The 22,055-nt window shown below is 42.5% G+C and overlaps 1 protein-coding gene across 10 annotated transcripts in view; it reads left to right on the top strand.

The window, feature by feature from the left end:
- MGAT4C (MGAT4 family member C) overlaps positions 1-22,055 on the top strand; it is a 200,673-nt gene that overhangs the window by 134,782 nt on the left and 43,836 nt on the right. For 5 of the 10 annotated variants that reach the window (XM_033951038.1, XM_033951037.1, XM_033951036.1 and 2 more), the window contains one exon: positions 3,757-3,888. The exons of 4 other annotated variants lie outside the window; for them this stretch is intronic. The gene's annotated coding sequence lies outside the window, so the exon portion shown is untranslated. Of the gene's footprint in view, positions 1-3,756; positions 3,889-15,222; positions 15,331-22,055 lie in introns of all 10 variants that reach the window. One more of the 10 variants, XM_033951042.1, reaches the window with a different exon arrangement.

Here is a 22,055-nt window from a genome sequence, read left to right on the forward strand (position 1 = left end):
TGTCTTATTAAAGAAATGACAATTTTTCATGAGGTAAAACTCTTTATAGTTTATAAATCTTTCCTTTTGGCTAAGTCTTAATAATAATATTGTCATTTACAGCTAAAGAGACATGTTTTATTTTACTTTTGTGATTATGATAAACATACTGAGGGCCTCAAAATAGTACCTGGCGGGGCCGCATGTGGCCCTTGGGCCGCGAGTTTGAGACCACTGTTCTAGACAGATATACTTGCTGTTGATCAGTAGTTTATCTAAATCTCAAGGGGGCATGTTGGAGGCATGGTGTGGGTAGGAATAGATGGTTTTCTGCCATAATCAAACATTTAAGAATGCATCCAAGACACAATGTGGACATTCAGAATTAGACTTGTTTTAATAATGAATATGTGCTTTAAAAAAAAGGCACTGGAATTGCATGGGTAACAGTAGAAATGGCATTAGATGTCATAAAGTGCCTCCATAGGTATAAAAGGAAGGCACCTAGGGCTACCAGATGAACGGATTTCCCCAGATATGTCTTCCTTTTGAGGACATGTCTGTGGGTCCGGACGGCTTATCAAAAGCTTCCCGACAAAATTGTGTCGGGAAGGGGGCATCCGCGCATGTGCAGAGGCAACACAGTGACATCATGCGTGCGTGCGCATGACATCCTTGCGTCACGTCCACGCATGTGCGGATGCTGTGCAGGGGTGAGGCTGGTAGGGCGGAACTGGGCAATCCTGGGGGCATGACCATGGGTCCAGATTTTCCCGAAGGAAAATCTGGTAACCCTTTGGGCACCTGTAATGTAGGCCTTGAAAACCTTGGCCTACAACTTCAGCACCTATATTTCCCGAAGACGCGATTCTATAAATGGCACTGTCGTGTGACTGACACACGAGCGGTGGCCGCTTTTAAGGTGGCTGCTAACAATGGCGCCGTTTATAAAATGCAAGCCTCAGGCCCCAATTCTGTAAATGAGGCCTAAAGTTAAGTGCCTAGATTGGCACGTCTAGTCAATCTAGGCATCTAACTTAATTGTTTAAAAGGCCTTTTTTCAGTGCCGATAATTACATAAGAATATAAGAACATAAGAATAGCCGTACTGGGTCAGACCAATGGTCCATCAAGCCCAGTAGCCCATTCTCATGATGGCCAATCCAGGTCACTAGTACCTGGCCATAACCCAAGGAGTAGCAACATTCCATGCTACCAATCTAGGGCACGCAATTAACAACTCATAATTGACATTAATTGTACTTAATTGGATTATAGGCGCCTATCTTAGTAGGCACCTACCACTTTGAGTCCAAGGCGCCTACCAGAAAGTAGGCGTGGTTAGGGGGGGTGGATCATGGGTATGTTTTTCATGTAGATGCCTGTTTTGGACTTAGGTGCCAATAGGCGCCTAACTTAGGTGCCCTCATTTCGGCTAAGAAAACCCCCAGCATCAATAGGGAGCACCTGAGGTTAGGATGCCTAGCGATGCCTAAGACCGCTTAAGCGGATCTAAGTGTGATTCTATAAAGTGCACCTAGCTTTCATAGTATCACACTTAGTGCTGCGCTACTCGGCGCCAAGCTTTCTAGGCACCACTTAGAGAATCGGGTTCTAAGTGCTGTCACGTTAATTCTGCATTACCCGGTTAGCATATGCTAATCAGAACATGCTAGGCAGATAACATGGGGATGCCCACTCTCTGCCCCTGATATACCCCCACAATTTTTATTTTTTTTCTCTAAAAATAGATGAGGCATGATTAGCACACAAAAACAAGCAAAATACTGAAAGGCCGCTACTTAGCCCCTTCACTGTTGCTCCCGGCTACGGGAATGACCAAGACAAGGCGTGCACTGTATTTCCAAATCAGACAATACTTTTTTTTTTAATAATTTTTATTGAGGGAGCAGCCAGCACCATAACAAGGAAACATAGGCTACAACACAACGGTATTAATGAACAAATAACAAAACAGGCAGTCCCGGGAGGATGACAGTAACGCTTAACCATGAAAGACAGATGTAGCTGGTATGGTTAGTATGGTGTGCCTTGCTGGAATGTATGTGTTGGATGAATGGTAGGCGTGTGTGGGACGTGGAGTTCATTTATCCAAAAAGTTATGTAGCCTTGCTTTGTTCCCTGAGGAGGCCTTCTAACCGCCTTAGTTCTGTATCCATGTGGCGGACGCCAACTTCAAGCAACTACAGACAATACATTACATTACATTACTGATGTCTATTCTGCCTCAACCTTGCAGTTCTGGGCGGATTACAAAAGAGACAACTGGACATTTCCAGGATAATTACAGAGAGAATTCTGGTCATTTCCAAGAGAAGTTATAAGAATAATGGAGCTGTATATTTCAAGAGTTACAAGATGCTGTACAAATAGGAAATAGTGCAGATCCAGTATATATACCATTAGGGAAGCAGTTGACATGCTTGAGGCTAAAGAGAAGGGAACTGGTGAAGGGGGGAGGAGGGGTATATAAAAGGTAAGAGCAGAAATGTACACCAGTAATAAGTTGGCATTGTCAGGCTGGAGATGCAATGGAGAGATTATACAAACAGAAGTCTGAATGTATGGGGGGTCTCTACCTTAGAGCCGGAAGAGATGCTCATCATATAAACTTCATTTTGGTCTACACCCCTACATCCTGCGCCACCCTGGGATTATTTTAATTGGTGTGAAATTGTTTCTATTCTGCCCTTTTCCAAATTGCCTCCCTGTCCCTGTGCCCATATCTGGAAGGTTATTTACTGTTCTTTGTGAAGTCCTACGGTTAGGTCCTTTGTCCAGATGCATCCTTACAGCTGCTGACCCAGTGTCTGGTGGTTGTCACAGAGTTACAGGTGGCAGTTGGTGGCAGTTGGCAGTTACAGGTGGCAGTTGGTAACACTTGTGTATCTGCTGACACACATGTCGCCTGGTTTCTTTGGCTTGTGCTGTTTCTTAAGAAACAAAATTTACGTGACCACAAGTTCATCCTTAGATTAATCACAGTAGAAATGACTTTTAATTTGCACTTGTAGATAGTGGCAGCATTTCATAGGGCCCACTGGCCCAAACACCCCTCTTCATGGGGTTCCCTGCCCAGGCACCCCTCTTCAATACTGCAAAATGGTTTGACCGTAAAGCCTTTTCTCATATGCTAACTGCATATTAGGGCTTAACATCCTTTACTAACAGGGCCCTTTATTGTTTTATAAAGTTCAATAGCCTTGAATTCTGCCCTTTTTACAGATTTTTGTGTGCTTTAGTGTCCTAGAGCAGAGGTAGGCAATTACGGTCCTCGAGAGCCACAGGCAGGTCAGGTTTTCAGGCTATCCACAATGAATATGCATGAGATGGATTTGCATGCACTGCCTCCTTGAGATGCAAATCTATCTCATGCATATTTATTGTGGATATCCTGAAAACCTGACCTGGCTCCGGCTTTCGAGGACCGGAATTGCCTACCCCTGCTCTAGGACACTGGTTCTTAAGCCTGTCCTGGGGACCGCCCAGCCAGTCGGGTTTTCAAGATAGCCATAATGAATATACATGAGGCAGATTTGCATATAATAGAGATGACAGGCATGTAAATCGGCCTCATGTATATTCATTAGGGATCTCTTAAAATCCCGACTGGCTGGGGGGTCCCCCAGGACAGGTTTAAGAAGCACTTTTCTAGGACATTAATGGAGTTTTAATTTGCCGTTACACCAAAGTTTAACACTTCGTTACATTCCCATGTCAATAATTATGGCCTCTATCGATTTCCTGTCTTTTTAGGTATTCGCAAGACCTCTTTGGGCCTTGTCTGCCCTGGGACTGTTTTTCTCACATTGAGAAGCTAGTGTTAATCTTTCCAAAGACGTGTGAATCATTTAAGCTTTCTATTGTTCCTCCTTCACAACTAATTAGGTGAGTTCGTACTAATTTATTTCCAAAGCTTGATATTGGAAAAGTGTCATTCTGGATTTGGGTTTTGTGTCTTGCATGTCACTAATTAACCTTTCCATTTATCTGTAGCTAAGATCAAATATTTAAAAATGAAAAAGGTAAATTATCAGCGCAGTACCTAATAGTTGCAGAATGCACGCACTTTCAAAACCATATGTAACTAGTCAGTTTCATATATGATGTAGCTGTGTACATTGCATTTGATCTTGACTTATATGACCTGAGTAGGTGATAAAAAGTCTCTTCCTTTTTGAGGATGAGTAGAATGCCAGGTATTTGCACTTGACTTCAGCTCTTGCTGTGATTCTGATACTCTGAAGTGTTCCAATGATAAGCCAAAGCTCAGGCATCGCTGGCAGGTTACCTTTTGCTACGAAACAATCCAAGTTTTATTTAAAATTTGATAAAACGCTTATAAATATTTCTAAATGATTTACAATTGAAAGAACCAGGGTAAAAACCACTTAAATCATACCAGACCAAAACAAGACAGTCACTGACAGGGGAAAAAAAGGAAGGAGGAGGAGAACTACAAATGTGATAGAAAAGTAACATTAAATAGGTGAATACATAGGGGAAGATTGAATGCTAGCCTAAAAAAGGCTAGTTATAACTATGGAAATATAATTATTTTATGGATCTAATGTTTGTCTCTAGCTACAGCTCTCGAATGCGAAATTAAAAATGAAACTTTTGAGAGCACTTTTGAGTTTATCTAATCGTGTTTCTGCTCTAATAAAGGATGGCAAATGGTTCCGTGTTGGCGGCGCGGTTACGGAGAAAATTTCTGCTCTTCTTGTATTGGTAATTTTTAAAGAGGGAACAATATTCACAAGAATCAAGCCAGCTAATTTAGACTGTAGTTGATTATATTCTACTGAATGAAAATTATATGGGAGGGGGGAAGGGGGAATAAAGGAATGGGAAAAATGCATTATGGGTAGGCCCAGGTGGACACAGGCCTAGCCACTTTGAATTGAGGCCCATCCAGCCCAAGCCCTGCTAGTTGAATACTTTCATAATCTCTCACAATGATTGGGGGGGTCTCTTAACGTCACTCCCCCCCAAACCCTCCAGTACCTTTTAAATCCTTCAGTTCTTCACTGGAAGCAAGCAATGATTCCGTACCCTCCGCTCATGTTGGCCCCGAGCCTTCCCTCTGATGCAATTTCTGTTCACAGGATCAGGAAGTTGCATCAGAGGGAAGGCTCCGGGCTGCATGAGCAGTGGGTACAAGTTGCTGCTCGCTGCCTGCAAAGGACTTGAAAGGTACTAGGGGGATAAGAGACCACTATTACCTTGGAGGGAGAGATGATGGGGGAGGGGGAAGACCTTGTATCCACCCACTTTGGGCTCAGGCCCACCTTAAATTGGCTATGCCCCTGGTGCAGAATGTCTAACTTGAGCCACTCTAAAATGTAGCAGCTCCTCGGGGAGAAAACCAGGCATGTCTGTTGAATATTTTAATAGCTAGGTATAATATCCCTGATCCAACCCCACCTGCAGGAACAGTAACGGAAAGTATGCAGCCATTTTTATTTATTTACCGCCTATATACCCCAAGGGGATACCAAGCAGTTTACAATACAATTGCTCTTAGGGCCTGATTCTGGAAATGGTGACTGTCGCCGTTGGCGCCTGCCACGTGTCAGTCACTGAGAGGCGCCGCATCAAGAATCATATCTGTTTACTTCTACAGATAACCTTACATGTAGGCCAGCATTTTACAGCCCTCCATTTAAGGCATCTGACTCGCACCTATGGACGTCTAAGGCCACTTCAAACCATGCCTATGCCAGCCTTAGGTGTCTGTAGGCATACCTGGACGCCTCTGTACGTGCATGAACAACGCTGACATTGTAGGCTTCCTTCGTCCTATCGATGTTTTTTTTTAAAGAAAAAACCAAAAACATGCACCTCGATTGGTCCCTTAGACGGCTGGAGGACTCCTACCACCATCTACAGTTGGGACACCGTTTTTAGAATCAGGCCCTTTGTGTTTTCCCTATCTATCCCAGCAGGCTCACAATCTAACTATGTTACCTGGGGCAATGGAGGGCTGAGTGATTTGCCCGGGGTCACAAGGAGCATTGCTGGGATTGAACCTGCATCCTCAGGGTGCCGAGGCAGTATCTCTAACCAATGGGCCCATTTTGTAGTAACATAATGCTAGTTATTTCTCAAAGGGAAATTATATGGCAAAATTCCTTTTGAAAATTCACTAAAGGTAATTATGTACTTTGCTTCCAGGCAGTTTAGTGAAAATTGCACTTTAGACTATAGAAGAAATGCTTAGAAGATCTGGCCCACGCTTTTATAAAGGCAACTCTTTGTTCATCAATCTAAACATAAAAGGAGCCCTGGCTTATGTTATACTCCTGCTACCACAGAAGGGGGATATTCTAAAAAAAAAAAAAAAAAAAAGGATTAATATCAAAACCTTTCTCAACTTTGCTGTGGGAAATGCTAAAAGCAATAAAATTTGTCTCATCCTGAGAATCAATTCGGCTTTAAAAGTCAGCTCTGTTGTTTTGGAAAGGTTATATTCAGCTCTAAAGAGGAATGAATAAAGACGGGCTGGAAAAAGCCTGCGGCCTTGGGATCATTCAGATTCCCAGAGCTTTCAATATTAATGCTTTATGAGGGGAAAATACTGTCTAAGATGTCCCTTATGGAGTGTTTTAGTGGAAGCAAAAAGGAGGAAGGGGGAAATCCTGTATAACTCAGTATGTTATAGGAGACTAATTAAAGAACATCAGATTCATCTGGCGTGATATTACATTAGCTGAGCTGATGCCATCTGCTGGTAATATTTATTGGATGGTGGTGTGGGTGAAATAGGGGAGGGGGAGCAGAGGGTGAGGGGAATATACAAGGTGATATCAAGGGTCTGCAGAATAAGGATTGACAAGTTTATAAGAAGAGGTAATAAAGGGTTAATAGGCGGAGCTTGTAAGAAAGGAAAAGGATTAGGGAGGTTTCTAAGGTGATGGCAGGATTGGTTGGATGTTGTGGCAGGTAGGAGCGAGTTCTGTGAGGAAAGGGGAAGAGTAAAGTAGTCTCTTCAGAGAAAAAATTATCCCTCCCTCCCATGTGTGCTAGTGTTATGCTTTGTGTCAGTGTTGGGGGAGGGGGTTTATAGATTATATGTGGACTTGGGTGGGTTTGGTTGAGCTTATGGTGTTGTGGGGAGGTGGTCGCAGCTTCGGGCGGGGCCGAAAATGGGGTTTGGCCCAGTTAGATCTAGGAATAGAGCAGTTAATAAATAAATAAATGTAAAACTAGTAGGCGACACGGCTGCGAGCGGAAGCATGGCCTGGCGTCACCATGGGTCATGTTAGAAGTTTAAAGACTTAACGGGAGCTAGTTTCGACACCGAATAGCTCCCTGGGGGGGGGGGGTGTGTGAAATATGCATTGGGGGTTTGTTGGTTTTAGACACAGATTTTATTGTAAGTGACAACAATATTCAGATAGATAATAAAGCTGCGGCCGAATATTTATTCTAATAAAATTGAGTTGTGTGATTATTGATTGATGGTGATTAGCTTTCAGTTGCAGGTGACGGGAATGCTAATGTTATGAGCTGCAGACTTCTTTCTGTTTAAAATTGTGCAAACTTCTTTACCTAGAATACAGTTTGCTGCCCATTATTTTGTGATAGCTACTAATTTGAATTCATTTCTACTCCCCCTCCCCTTAAGTAAAATCCTTAACTTGTTTTGTCTTTCACAAAGAGGCCTAAAACAATCAACAGGGATGATTTTCTCCCAAACAATAACACCAATGACTTACCTGTTTCCCCCATCCTCCTTAAATCTACTCCGCTAAAACTCACAAATTCTGTCAAAATTCTTGGCGTAATACTAGATAACAAACTAACTTTCCATACACAATAGGCTTTGTCGTTAAAAAATGCTTTTACAAATTAAGAATGATTAGGTTCATCTCAAATCTACTAGAACCTTCTCTCAATATTCTCCTTCACTCTTTAGTTATCTCTCAGACTACTGTAACTCGTTATATAATGGACTCCCCCCAAAAGAACTTCGCAGATTACAAATTATTCAATACGCTGCTATTAAACTAATACATAAAGGAAAAAAAATTAGATCACGTAACCCCATTCATAATAAAATCACATTGGCTTCTGATAACATATCAAATTACATATACAATTTTACTACTAACATTTAAAATAAAATCCCTTCATACTCCCAATTTCTTGGACAGGCTGGTTATCCCTTACAGTTCCACTAGAATGGTAAGATCAAATACTCAAAATCTCTTACATAGTCCTTCAGTCAGACATCTTTTTTATGACACTACCCGTAAACGCATTTTATCAGTAAGTGCACCAGAATATTGGAACTCTTTACCTGTTCATTTAAGAGACGAGGAAAACATTGATAAATTCAAAACGAACTTAAAAACCTTCATGTTTAAGGATGCGTACAACTTGTGACTTCCCGTCCGATCAAATCAATGGCTTCTCTCAACTTAAAAGATACCTATCTTCCCCTCTCTTTTGTGTTATCCTCTCTCTTTCTCACCTATAAATGATTGTAGTTCTACCCGTCCTTCCTTAAGGCTCGATTTGTCATGTAATTACCCTAAATATTAATGGTATGTTAATAGTTTTAAATCTTATTTTTATTGTAATGTACACCACTTATCAAATTTTTAATAAACTTGAGAAATAATCTAGATAAGATAGCATGCATTTAAATTCAAAAGTACAGAGGAAAAGCAATGACCAAGCCTAGCAGATTCAACAAATATTATAATGTGTGTTCTTTGCTTTTATTTCTAGACAGTGTTCTTTAATAGATAATATCATCTTACAAGAGATCTTTAAAAAAAGGTGCATCCAGCAGGGATGTTATCGGCTGGAATTTAGAACACTTATAGCAGAGATGGTTGATTGACGAGTATAAATTATAGAAGGATTATGAACTGGTTAAGTGCATCAGACATGGTGTGTGCCCTTAATCTGAAATGCAAACTGAGGAGTAAAGTTGGCTGGTTCAGGAACAATATTCACCTTTCACTGACGTTTGCAATAATAATTTATCATTATAACACTCGCAATTCAGATTTTTCACAGTTTGCTAGATGCTGTTGGCTGGGTTTGACACTCTAAATTTTGTGTTCTTCCCAGGAACCTAGTATATTCTAAAGTACTGTCACAAGATATGTGAAGTTCCAAGTGCGCAGGTTTCTGTAGTTGACAGATGGTGATTTTGCCCATGTCCAATGTATTCAGAGGTTGTTCCAAGTCTTTCACTATTTCTTTAAGGGCGCCTGGTTTATGATCATGATCAGTGGCATAGCGAGGATGAGAGGCGCCCAGGGTGATGGCATCTCTGCCCCTCCCCGATCCCACCTGCTGTGCATGCCCCCCCCCTTCCTTTCCCTTGTACCTCTAGTTGAAGTTATTGCTTGTGTCCGTCAACAATGTGTTCCTCGCAACCCCGTCAGCTCCCCCTCTGACATCATTTCCTTTGCACAACACCCGTTAGTGATGTCAGCGGGAGAGCTGACGGGGTTGACCGCCACAAACAACAGCTTCCACTAGAGGTATGGGGGCAGGGAAGGGGGCGTGCACGTGGAGGCAAGGAATGGGAAGAGGTGAAGGGGGAGCAGAGAGGAGGAGGGGTGCCAGTGCCCCCACCAACATAGTACCTGGGGCAGACCGCCCCTCTCTCCCCCCCTCCCGATCATGTTAACAATTATTATTGTTATTGTATCTAATTAAAGGAATGGCTCAAATGTTTATGGTTTTGAAGTTATTTCCATCATTGAGTTTATCCTTTATGATTTTCCTAATCTGTATGATATGTTCTTTGGCGATTGAGTTTTGTACCATGGAATATTGGATGCGGTCTGCCTTTACAATGCCAAGAAATTTGTGGAGTCCAATTCCTTCATGATCTTAACATGGAGCATTTCTATGCTTCCAATGTCAACTGTTTTTCCTTTTATCATAGCTAGGGTGGAACATTTATCTAATACAGTGGTCTCAAACTAACCCTTTGCAGGGCCACATTTTGGATTTGTAGGTATTTGGAAGGCCTCAGAAAAAATAGTTAATGTCTTATTAAAGAAATTACAATTTTACATGAGGTAAAAACTCTTTATAGTTTATAAATCTTTCCTTTTGGCTAAGTCTTAATAATAATATTGTCATTTATAGCTAAAGAGACATATGATCAAGAAACTGTTTTATTTTATTTTTGTGATTATGATAAACATACCGAGGGCCTCAAAATAGTACCTGGCAGGCCGCGAGTTTGAGACCACTGAGTTAAGGGGAATGGTTAATCTGCTGGATGGATTGGAGGACAGAGGGGAGAACAGGACAATCAAGCCATTGTGACATCACTGATGATGTTGGCTCTTATTGGTGGAATGAGGCATTATGACATCACAATCTCAGCTCTGCTTCCCAAAGACAAACAGAATGTCATGGGTACAGTTAAACCAGTGGTCTCCAACTCAAACCCTTTGCAGGGCCACATTTTGGATTTGTAGGTATTTGGAAGGCCTCAGAAAAAATAGTTAATGTCTTATTAAGGAAACTGTTTTATTTTACTTTTGTGATTATGATAAACATACTGAGGGCCTCAAAATAGTACCTGGCGGGCCGCATGTGGCCCCCAGGCTGCGAGTTTGAGACCACTGATCTAATACAAGGGTTGATTCATAAGTCATGGCAACTATTTTTTCTCTCTCAAAAATGTGCCAACACTGGAAATCTAATATCTAGAAACATAGAAACATGACGGCAGATAAAGGCCAAATGGCCCATCTAGTCTGCCCATCCGCATTAACCATGATCTCTTCCTCTCTCTAAGAGATCCCACGTGTCTGCCCACACCTTCTTGAATTCAGACACATTCTCTATCTCCACCACCTCTTCCGGGAGACTGTTCCACGCATCTACCACCCTTTGTAGAAAAAAATATTTCCTTATGTACATTTGAAAGAGTGTGACATGTACTATCTAATATTGCTACCAGTTGAGAGATAAGTGCAGGAGTCTCTGGTAAGGGAGAAGCTAAAAACTTGACATTTGAAATCATCATTTTATTATGAAGTACAGTGTACACCATGAAGAACAAACTGTTTAACTGTTAACATCCTTCAAAAGTAGTCTCCCAGGTTGTCATGTGTGTTATTCAGTCCGTGAGGAACATGCTGTGAATGCGCAATATTGCAAGTCATTTCTACAGAACCACCTGCGTCGTGCAGTATAGGAGAAACGTCCAGAACTGTTGCGCAATGGCAAAATCCTACGTGGACAACGCTTTGAAAGATATTAACAGTTAAACACACTCACTCTCAAGCTGGTTGTGTGCTTGGTTTAGTGAAACAGCTAACACTTATTACTCGTTTGCTAATAAAATGATTTAATCCATGCTTTTGTTCTATCTAAATTGGATTATGGCAACTTGGTATATGCGGGAATAACAGTTGGGCAACTGAAACGTTTACAAACAGTAAAAAAATGTGATAATTCGGCTATTAGGTCACGTACACATCTATGATCATGTAACTCCATTTTATTTGAAATTCCATTGGTTACCAATAAAATTTAGAATTAAATTTTAAATCCTGATGCTGGCACAAAGGGCATTATTTGAGTTAAACCATTATATCTCTCTCATCTAGTGTTATTCTACACACCTACTCGCTCGTTGAGATCTTTAAATGACAATAGAGTAACTGTTCCCCATATCACAAAGGCTCACCTTGTCTCAACCAGAAATGGTGCATTTTTCTACTTGGTTCCAATATTGTGGAACAATTTGCCAGTAGAGTTAAGGAAGGAAGAATCATTTCAAAATTTTAAGAGACGTTTAAAAGCACATATTTTTTTTTCAAGTGGCTCTCCTGAATTGAATGGGGACCGCAATCTGCCTTAATTTGTATTAATTTGTACTGATTCAAATTGATCTTGATTTATTTATTTCATATAACAGTTTTAGTGGATATTTTTTTAAGAAATGTTAATTTCTTTGACGCTCTCACACACTTTCAAATGCATGTATTAGATTTTCAGTGTTGGCGCAAATAAAATTTATATTCCGTCATTACCAACTTGTTTCAAAGTAGGTTACAATAAGATAAAACATATTTGGGAACCAAACCCAGTTTTCTATAAGTAAAAATCCTGATAGGAAAAGGGCGAACAAAATGCTAGGAATGATTAAGAAGGGGATCACAAACAGATCGAAGAAGGTTATCATGCCGCTGTACCGGGCCATGGTACGCCCCCACCTCGAATACTGCATCCCAGCACAGGTTGCCGTACATGAAGAAGGACACAGTACTAATCGAAAGGGTCCAGAGAAGAGCGACAAAAATAGTTAAGGGGCTGGAGGAGTTGCCATACAGTGAGAGATTAGAGAAACTCAGCCTTTTTTCCCTTGAAAAGAGGAGACTGAGAGGGGACATGATCGAAACAATCAAGATAATGACGGGAATAGACTTAATAAAGACAGGTTGTTCACCCTCTCCAAGGTAGAGAAAATGAGAGGGCACTCTCTAAAGTCGAAAAGGGATAGATTCCGTACAAATGTAAGGAAGTTCTTCTTCACCCAAAGAGTGGTAGAAATCTGGAACGCTCTTCCGGAAGCTGTTATAGGGGAAAACACCCTCCAGGGATTCAAGACAAAGTTAGACAAGTTCCTGCTGAACCAGAACGTACGCAGGTAAGGCTAGACTCAGTTAGGGCACTGGTCTTTGACCTAAGGACCGCCGCGGGAGCAGACTGCTGGGCACGATGGACCACTGGTCTGACCCAGCAGCGACAATTCTTATGTTCTTATAACATTGCAGCATAGTAATTATCTATCTCAATAAGACTACTACTATGTACAGTGGGTTATTGCAGTTTTGTAAAAGGGGTGGGGGGTTTAGGAACAAATGGAATACCACAGGACACACACGGGCAACCTGTGGTGTCTCTGAAATGAGCCATACACTAAACATATTTCAGATTTTTTGAGGGTGTGTGTCATAGGTGAAGAGTTAGCGAATTGCTGATTGGTCAGTGCAAGTACACTTCCCCCTCCATATTCGCAGTTTCGTTAACCGCGGTTTTGATTATTCACGGTTTTTCATTCCCTGTCTCCACCCCCTAATTTACGTCACTGAACCCGGCGTTTAACATAGGAAATCGCTGCTCACCAGCGGGTCACGGAAGAAATTGCTGCTTCTGGCGGTTCATGGAGGAAATCGTTGCTCTCGGCGTTGTACGGAGCAAATCGCAGGTCAGGTTATTCGCGGTTTATTATCTTTTTAAGTGCTATTTTATAGAAAAAACGCAAATAACATGCGAAAAGTTATTCACGGTTTTTCGGCATTCGCTGCCATGCTGTTTCCCCTATCATCGCGAATGCGGAGGGGGAAGTGTACTACATAAGTCTATACTGCCTGCAAAATTGGGGATGATAAGTTCTCGCTCAGTAAATTTTTTAATGGCCATACACTAATGACAACATTAGCACATGGCAGGAGAGGGGAGATATGATAGAGATGTTTAAATACCTACATGGCATAAATGCACATAAGGCGAGTCTGTGTCATTTGAAAGGAAGTTCCGTAATGAGATGATATTGAATGAAGTTAAGAGGTTACAGGCTCAGGAGTAACTTAAGGAAATTCTTTTTTTTTTTTTTTTTTTTTAAAGAAAGGGTAGTAGATGCGTGGAATAGTCTCCCTGTAAATGTGGTGGACACAAAGACTGTCTGAATTCAAGAACATGTGGGACACACTCACACTCACACTCTCTCACTCTCACTCACACACTCTCACTCTCACTCACACACTCTCACTCACACACTCTTACTCACACTCTCACTCTCACACACTCACACACTCACACATTCTCTCACACAGTCTCTCACACACTCTCTCACACTCACACACACTCACACACACTCTCTCACACACTCACACACTCTCTCACTCTTTAGTGAAAGGACCCTTTTAGTGAATGTGGGGTAGATATTTTGTATTTTTATTACCTCTGTGAGAAGATGTTTTAGTACACACTGCACTGAGGGCTTCATTCTGCAAATGCGTGTCTTGATGGTAGGTGGTGGTAGGTGTCCTACTGCTGTCTCTCAGCCGATCGGGACGCACTTTTATGTTTTTTTTTAAAGGGGAAAGGACACCTACATTGTAGGCATGTATTGTGCGTCTAAGGAGACAGGGACACTTAAGCATGCCCAAGGCGGGGCAAGGGTGTGGTTTCACCAGGAAGTGGCCTTGGGTGTGTTAAGTGTCCCTACATGTCTCCATAGGCGTGAGACAGACGCCTTAAAAGTAGGCCTGCAAAATGCCGGCCTATATTTAAGGCAACTGTTCAGCGAGACAGGCACGATTCCCTTTAGGACGCCGATGCGTGATTGATACACAAAGAGAATCTGGCCCTCACTGTTAATGCAGATCGTTTGCAGCTACTGCATATTAATTTTGGCAATTAATATAAGCGTAAACTTTTAATGCATCTTAGTGTAAAGGGACTTGTCCCAGAAAAAGCCTTAAATTACTATAATAATGGATCATTTGTGAGTTGCAATGCCCTTTATTAAGCCAACGTAAGTATTACCAAAATATTTTGCAGTGTACTGACTTTCAAGTCTAAGCTGATTATGCCTAGAGATCATTCATATGCTGGTTTAGTAAAAGGCACGTAGGAGGGAATCTATTATTTTGCAACACTGAAATTTGTTTCCTAGCATAGTTCAGTCCATATCATTTTCAGTCTCTTTGGCCTATTCATTTGCAAATTTAGAGTAGTTTCATTTTCCAGCATTATTCTAGAGCAGTGGTTCCCAACCCTGTCCTGGAGGACCACCAGGCCAGTCGGGTTTTCGGGATAGCCCTAATGAATATGCATGAGGCAGATTTGCATGCCTGTCACCTCCATTATATGCAAATCTCTCTCATGCATATTCATTAGGGCTATCCTGAAAACCCGATTGGCCTAGTGGTCCTCCAGGACAGGGTTGGGAACCACTGTTCTAGAGAATGTGTGGGAAGTTGACCTTAAAAAATTAGTTCATATAGCAAAAAAAAAATTAAAAAAATTAAAAACCATGTATGACATTCACTACAAAATAACACCTGAATCTTGAATTAGATGAGTGCAATTATCATATTTTCCAGCAGAAACTGGAAAGCTTCTGTGACATTCAAATAATAATAATAATAACTTTATTTTTATATACTGCCATACCACAAACAGTAGTCATTTCTTGACTTCCAAACAAATTCTAATTAGATTTTTAGGAAAGTGGGACCTGCTGTTCGTCAAATGTCCTACTGGAAGAAGCGTATGCCTGAATTGGAGCTAGCATTAGACATGAGATACCTCAATAAAGGCTTTACTGTAAGTACAGATTAGATAAGTGACCTGGATCATTTTCAATCTGGGAACTCTCGGTGGCCTGTACATTATGGGACCTGCAGTATGTATTTCATACTCTTTTGGGAGAGAAAGAGAAAATCCTTATTGATGTATCAATAACTATGCCCATAGGATCTTAACATTTGCTAACTCTCTTGGCAATAAGGCCCAGTTCTATAAATGACAGCTAAAATTAGGTGCTTAGCCGATCTAGGCACGTAACAGGTATTCAAAAGGCTTAATCGGCACAAATAATTAACAATTCTAGGTATTAAAGTTTAGCTGGAGGGAGAAATCAAAGATGGCGTCGGGTGCAGCCAACTCTCCCATCGCTCTGTAACAGCCTTTCCCCTGAGTGTTATGGGGAAGAGGAAGGGAGCCTTGCACTCTATCCCTCCGGTAGCGATGGCCTCTTCCCAGCGATTGAGACAGATGACTTTGGAAGGAGCATTTTCCCACTTGGGTGAGCCAGCATTTCCTGCTTTTGGGGGAGAGCTCAACGTCTGCGGGTGAACCCAGCGTGCAGTCTGACCGAGCGTCGCTAAGCCCAGCGGCTGGTCCCGCCCCCAACCCGGAAGCAGACCGATGGAAGGAGAGAATGAGGTAGTGGAGCCCAGAGTGGAAACTCCAAAGCTCAGCAACGGAGGGTCCCTTGCTCTAACCCCTGCTGGGGAAGGAGCGGTAGGAGAATTAATACATCCACCCTACACCGGGGCAGAGGTGAGAGGTGCTTCAGGTGAGACTACCATCCGATTTGGGGTATTGGAGAAGCCAGCAAAGATTGATTTAGAAGCTTTATGGCATGGTTATGGATGCTTACCTTAAATGATCATTCTCAACTGATTTCTAATGTTGAACAACAGGGGTTTGCTTTAACTAAGGTAAATGAAAGGTTGGAGAAACATGAAGAAAAAATTTGTGAAATGAAAGCACTTGAACTTGAACTGTGAAGGAAAGATCTTTTGTGGCAAGGAAGATGGAAAGTTTTGGAAAATCAACTCGGAAAAAATAATTTGAGACTTTTAAATTTTCCTAAATGTCCTTTAATATCACCAGTGGAGATGGTTAGAAAATCTCTTACAGAAATTCTTGCTATACCAACAGAAAATTTGCCTCAGAAAATTACCTTCAGATAAAGAAATTGTGGGGGGCTTCAACCCCCAATGAAATTAATGCTGATAGAGTGGTAGAAATGAATTTATCATCATTTTTGGAACGTTTTTGGAACATTCACTTGAGGTTATAACAGAGAGAAAACCCCTGTTGATAACTTTAGCTTTGGAAAGTGATAGGGAATATATATTGCGGTTGTATTGCGTGGATTGAAGACAAAGTTTTATTTTATTTTTCTTTCCAGCTTATGATTTATCTTTAATCTTATCTATTGTTTTGTTCTATTTCTATCATTTAAATTTCTCCAGAATTCTACTGTTCAACGGCTCCCCCTTCTGCTTCTATTCCTTTCTCTCCTCTCTTCTACCTTCCAAAGTATTTAGATCAATGCTGTCTTGTTAAAATGTTTATTTTATTTTTATTTTTCCTCTAACTCTACTTTTCACTTCTCTATTATCCTCCAGGTACTTTAGTTAGATTGTGAGCCTTCGGGACAGTAAGGGAATTTTTCAAGTACCTTTCTTATTTCTAATCTTAATGTATATTTTCTGTAAACCGCTTAGAACCTAACGGATGTAGCGGTATATAAGAAATAAATTACATTACATTACATTACATTGTATTTCCAACGTATAAATGATCAGTTTTGGGGCTCTAATGTGCGTATATTTCCAGATATGTCTCAGAGGTCCCAAAGGCGGAGAAAGGCAAAGAGTCCTCGCCCTGGGAGGAGTTTTTGGGTTACAGTTTCCTGTAAAATGCTTTATTTAATATCAAACTTAAGGGCTCCTTTTACTAACCTGCGACAGCGTTTTTAGCGTGCGCTGAATCTGGTAACTCTACTGCCACCTGGTCTGTAAGCTCCCTGCCCTGGGCCTACCTCAGTAGTTTCTGATATTTAACCAGAAAGGACAATTTCCATTTGTTTCTACCCTGTCTGGCTCCAGTTACAAAATGGTGCCTGCCAACCTCTAGCCATAGTCTCTGGCACTCCCACTAGTGGGTCAAGTAACCAACAAATGTTCTTGAGTACTTTACACACAAACATTTACACTGGCTTCCTATTTCCTGAAATGTAGTAGCTTTTGGGGGAGGGGCAGTTTTATATAGATACATGGGAGTCTAAGTAAAAACATATTGATGTCTATGTATCTTTAAAGCCCAAAATATGCACCTATTTGCCCACCTAATGTAGGCCAGTGCTTCTCAACCCAGTCCTCAGCCAGTCAAGTTTTCAGAGTATCTGCAATGAATATAATTCTATGCAGGGTACCTAACTTTAGCATCTCAATATCTTTCCTCTCTTGCCTCTCGTTACACTCCTCCCTGGGAACTCCGTTCACCAGGCAAATCTCTCCTATCTGTGCCCTTCTCTTCTACTGCCAGCTCCAGATTTTGCCTTTTCTCTCTTGCTGCATCATACACCTGGAACAAACTGCCTGTGTCAGTGCGTCAAGCTCCGTCCCTGGAACGATTTAAATCCAGAGTAAAAGCCCACCTCTTCGAGAATGCATTTAACTCATAACCAGTGGCAGTGGCGCCACCTGCCAATCATCTCCAGTCCCCACTCCTGCCATGCCCTCCAACCACATGCACGCATCACTTTCCTTCCCCATATCTCTTTAACTTTGCCGGTGCAAGCGCCATCTCTAACCTGCTGCTTGCACTGACCATGGCCCCTCCCTCTGATGTCACTTCCTGGTCCCGTGACCAGGAAGTGATGTCAGAGGGAAAAAAGAGGCCAAAGCAAACAGCAGGTTACAGTTCCTGCTTGCACTAGCAAAGAGATGCACGGAAGGAAGGAAAGGCATGTGTGTGGTGGGGGATGGGAGGGAAAGGACAGGGAGCAGAGAGGAGAAGAGGTGCTGGCACCCCCACCAAGATGGTGCCCAGGGCTGTCTGCCCCCCACTATGCCACTGCTCATAACCCCCTCACTCTAAGCTCCCTGAGAAACTCCCTTAGCCCCTTCTTGTCCTGTTGTCTGATAATTTAGATTGTAAGCTCTACTGAGTAGGAACCATCTCTTCAATATGTTATTGTACAGTGCTGCGCATGCCTATCAATACTATAGAAATGTTAAATAATGGTAGTAGCAGTAGTAACTTTTATAGAATCATGCTTAGCATTGTACTAGTTAGTCCTGATTTTTTAGGCTGATTATATAAAACTAGTCTTTAAGCCCTTTACATTAACGGGTGCTAGAATAGATGTGTGTGTCTGCCTGTCTTTCTTTCTTTCTGTCTCTCTCTTTCCTCGGCTGTCCACCACCACCCCTTCCCTACTCCCCCTGTCTAGCAGCAGCCCTTCTCCCTTTGTTTTACTTCCCCCCTGTCCAGCAGTACCCTTACCTGATCCGCCTGTTCAGTAGTACCCCTTCTCCTTTCCCTGCTCCCCCTGTCCAGCATCCGCTAGCTCGGGCAGCCTCGGGCTTTTGCTAGGCTGGCCCACCTGGCATTATCGAAGTGGGCCGGCCTAGCAAATGCCCTGCGGCTGCTGCGTCTGCTGACCCGGGGGAGAGAAGAGGCGTCCCGGCAGTGCAGGAGTCAAACCGCCGCTGAAATCGCCGTCTCAAGCCGCCCCACGCGCCTCCAATTGAATTCAGCACAGAGGCACACCTCACGGCAGCAGGAATCACGCTGTTTCAACAGCGCATGCGTGGGTAAGGGTTTATTAGATTAGATTGGGACCTAACTGGATAATGCAGAGTTAACGCAAGTGCCCCCAAACTAGGAGGTGCTAAGGTCTCCCGTGTTATCCTTTTCCAGATATTGTGCACCAAAGTGAGAATCAGCGCACAACCTAAAAATGAAAAAAAAAATTAGAAAAACCCTACCAAAACTGGCACTTTAAATCTGGACTCGGCACTCTTGGATCTGCGACTTTACCCAAGTCTTTCTAGAGACAGTCACATTTGTCCTTGACTCGGTGTATTGCAATTAAAGATGAAAACATTATGCAAGCCTTGGACATAATTGGATTTTTGATGTTTATACTTTGCTCTGATTGCTTTCACCTTTGATTTTCTGTGTTCACCCATACAACGGTGTAACAGTACTTCCACCAAATAACTTATAGCAACCTCTTGAAGAAGTGTGTGTGTTGGGGGGGTGGAGGGGGTAATTGCAGGACAGAGTATCCGGCAGACTGTGAGATACACTTTCGAACGATGGTATACAAATCATTAAACTAAACTGTATAAACAATATAACATTTCCAATTAAGGGTCATTTCTTCACAGTGCTATTTGTACCTGAAAAATTGGATCTTAATTATGTAAATAAATGCTTATTAAGGATCTGCACAGCACCAGGCAAAAGATAAATTTTATAAGATTGCAATGCAAAGAATTGTGCAGTAAATAGAGAAGGATAATTAAGAAAGGAAATCACAGCTCTGACGGCTAATTTATCATTTAACAGGGTTGCATAATAGACACCACAGCATAATTTTGTTAAGGCTTCTTTTATTTTACTTTTTTCGCTTACTAAAACGTAAAATACTTCACATGAAATTATCCTGGGCATACAGATATGCACACTGACAAAAATGCATGTACTTTTTGGCATGTTCATGGACGTCCAGATTTCCCCGGGTTTTAAAAAGCTTCCTGAAATTGCACGGACTTCCTCCCTGTCCGACGAGAGCAGGCAGCAGGGGGCGGGGCTAGGGCAGGACTGGGGGTAAGATTAGGGTAGAGTTGGGCGGGGATGGTCAGAACTGAGTGGGCCTGGGGGCAGGTCTAAGGGGCCAGATTTTCCGATTGGAAAATCTGGCAACCCTATGCATAGGCATCAGAAAGGGGGGGGGGGAGCCATGAGTGCCATAGCACCCCTAAAAATCAAAGCCAGACACATGAAGATCACCCACCTCACCCCCACCCAGCCCTGCTGCTTCTCCAAACTAACTGCAGCAGCAGCAGCAGCAGAAAAACAAAGATGAAGCCATCACGGGACCGCTAATTAATCTTTGCTGCTGCTGGACCCGCCTCTCACTGACATCACTTCCACTTCCGGGCTAGAGCATCATCTTGTTCACCTTGTTTTGCTGCCACCACTGTTGCTGCTGTTTATTCTGTAGAAGTAGCAGCTGTGGTGGTCAGAGCAGTGGCGTAGCAAGGGTGAGAGGTACCCGGGGTGGTGGCGCCCCTCCCTCACCCCCATCTCCTCCCCTGCCCTCATCTCCACTCCCCCGTTCCTTCTCCGATTGCACATGCCCCGCGCACCCCCTGCTCCTTCCCTGAACCCGCCTGCTGTGCACACCCCCTTCCCTTCCCCAGAACCTCTAGTTGAAGTCATTTGCGGCAGTCAACGTACTCTTCATGACCCTGGTGGCTCACCCTCTGATGTCACTTCCTTTGCGCGGCACCTGGAAGTGATGTCGGCAGGAGAACCAACGGGGTCACGAAGAGTACGTTGTTGACCATTGCAAACAACCACTTTGACTAGAGGTATGGGGGAAGGGAAGGAGGCCACGCACCTGGAGGGGAGGAATGGGAAGAGGCGGGGGTGAAGAGGAAGAGGGGTGCTAGCGCCCCATCAACATGGCGCCCGGGGAGGTCCGCCCCCTCGGCCTGCTCCCCTTACTATTCCACTGTAAAGTAGGATTTAAATCTGAGTCCTGTGGGTCCAGGTTCACTGCAGTAACAATTAGGCTACAACTCAGATCTGTAATCTGCTCTGAAGAACTGTCCATAGTACCTGAAGCTGTTATAGATCCTGGTGTCCCTTTCTAGTTTCACATTCAGAGAAGCGGGAAACGGTCAGCAATCACTGGGAGATTAAGGAGGTGTCATACCTTAATCCCTCCAGTAGACAGCTGCTCAATAAGATAACCTTTCTATAACTTGAACTTGACAAATACCAGGTCTTAATAATAATGTCCATCTTGTTAGATATGGATGCTCCTTCCTTTTTCTGTGATCTGAGTTGGGTGGCTGCAACCAAAAAAGTTGACCCCCTTGGATCCACAGAAGAGTAGATATCCAGAACAAAAGAAAATGTGGAGTCCGATGTTTACCGATACAGGTTTTATTAGGATTCAGAACTGTATTCAGTCTTAAAAATAGTACAATTCATCCACAACTTTGCTAATTGGAGAGGATCCAGCACGGTCCGTGTTTTGATAAACATCGGACTCCACATTTTCTTTTGTTCTGAGTTGGGTGGCCAACATGATGACGAAAGTTAGGGCCCTTTTTCATCAACAGCATTTTCTGTCTTGGTCGAGTCTGTTCTATTAGCCCGGTTGGATTACTCTAATGCAGTTTACCTGGGCTTAAGTAAGATCTGCCTACAGAGGCTCCAACTGATACAGAATACTACCGCTAAGTTGATCTTTGGAAAAAGTAAGTTTGATCAAGTGTCCCCATTGCTTCGAAATCTTCAATGGCTTCCTGTCCATCTCAGGGTTCATTTCAAATGTGCATGTATTGCTTTCAAGGTTATGGTATTTTTGTTCCCCTATCATGGAACGCTCATAGATCTTTTCTCGTGAGAAGTACCCAACGATTCAAGCTTTCCTTTCCCTCAGTTAAGGGAATAAAAGTTGTTAGGAAATTTAGCCAATCTATTATCTTTAAATTTAAAGAATTATG

The sequence above is a fragment of the Geotrypetes seraphini genome, chromosome 7 (assembly GCF_902459505.1).
Source record: "Geotrypetes seraphini chromosome 7, aGeoSer1.1, whole genome shotgun sequence".
Taxonomy (NCBI): domain Eukaryota; kingdom Metazoa; phylum Chordata; class Amphibia; order Gymnophiona; family Dermophiidae; genus Geotrypetes; species Geotrypetes seraphini.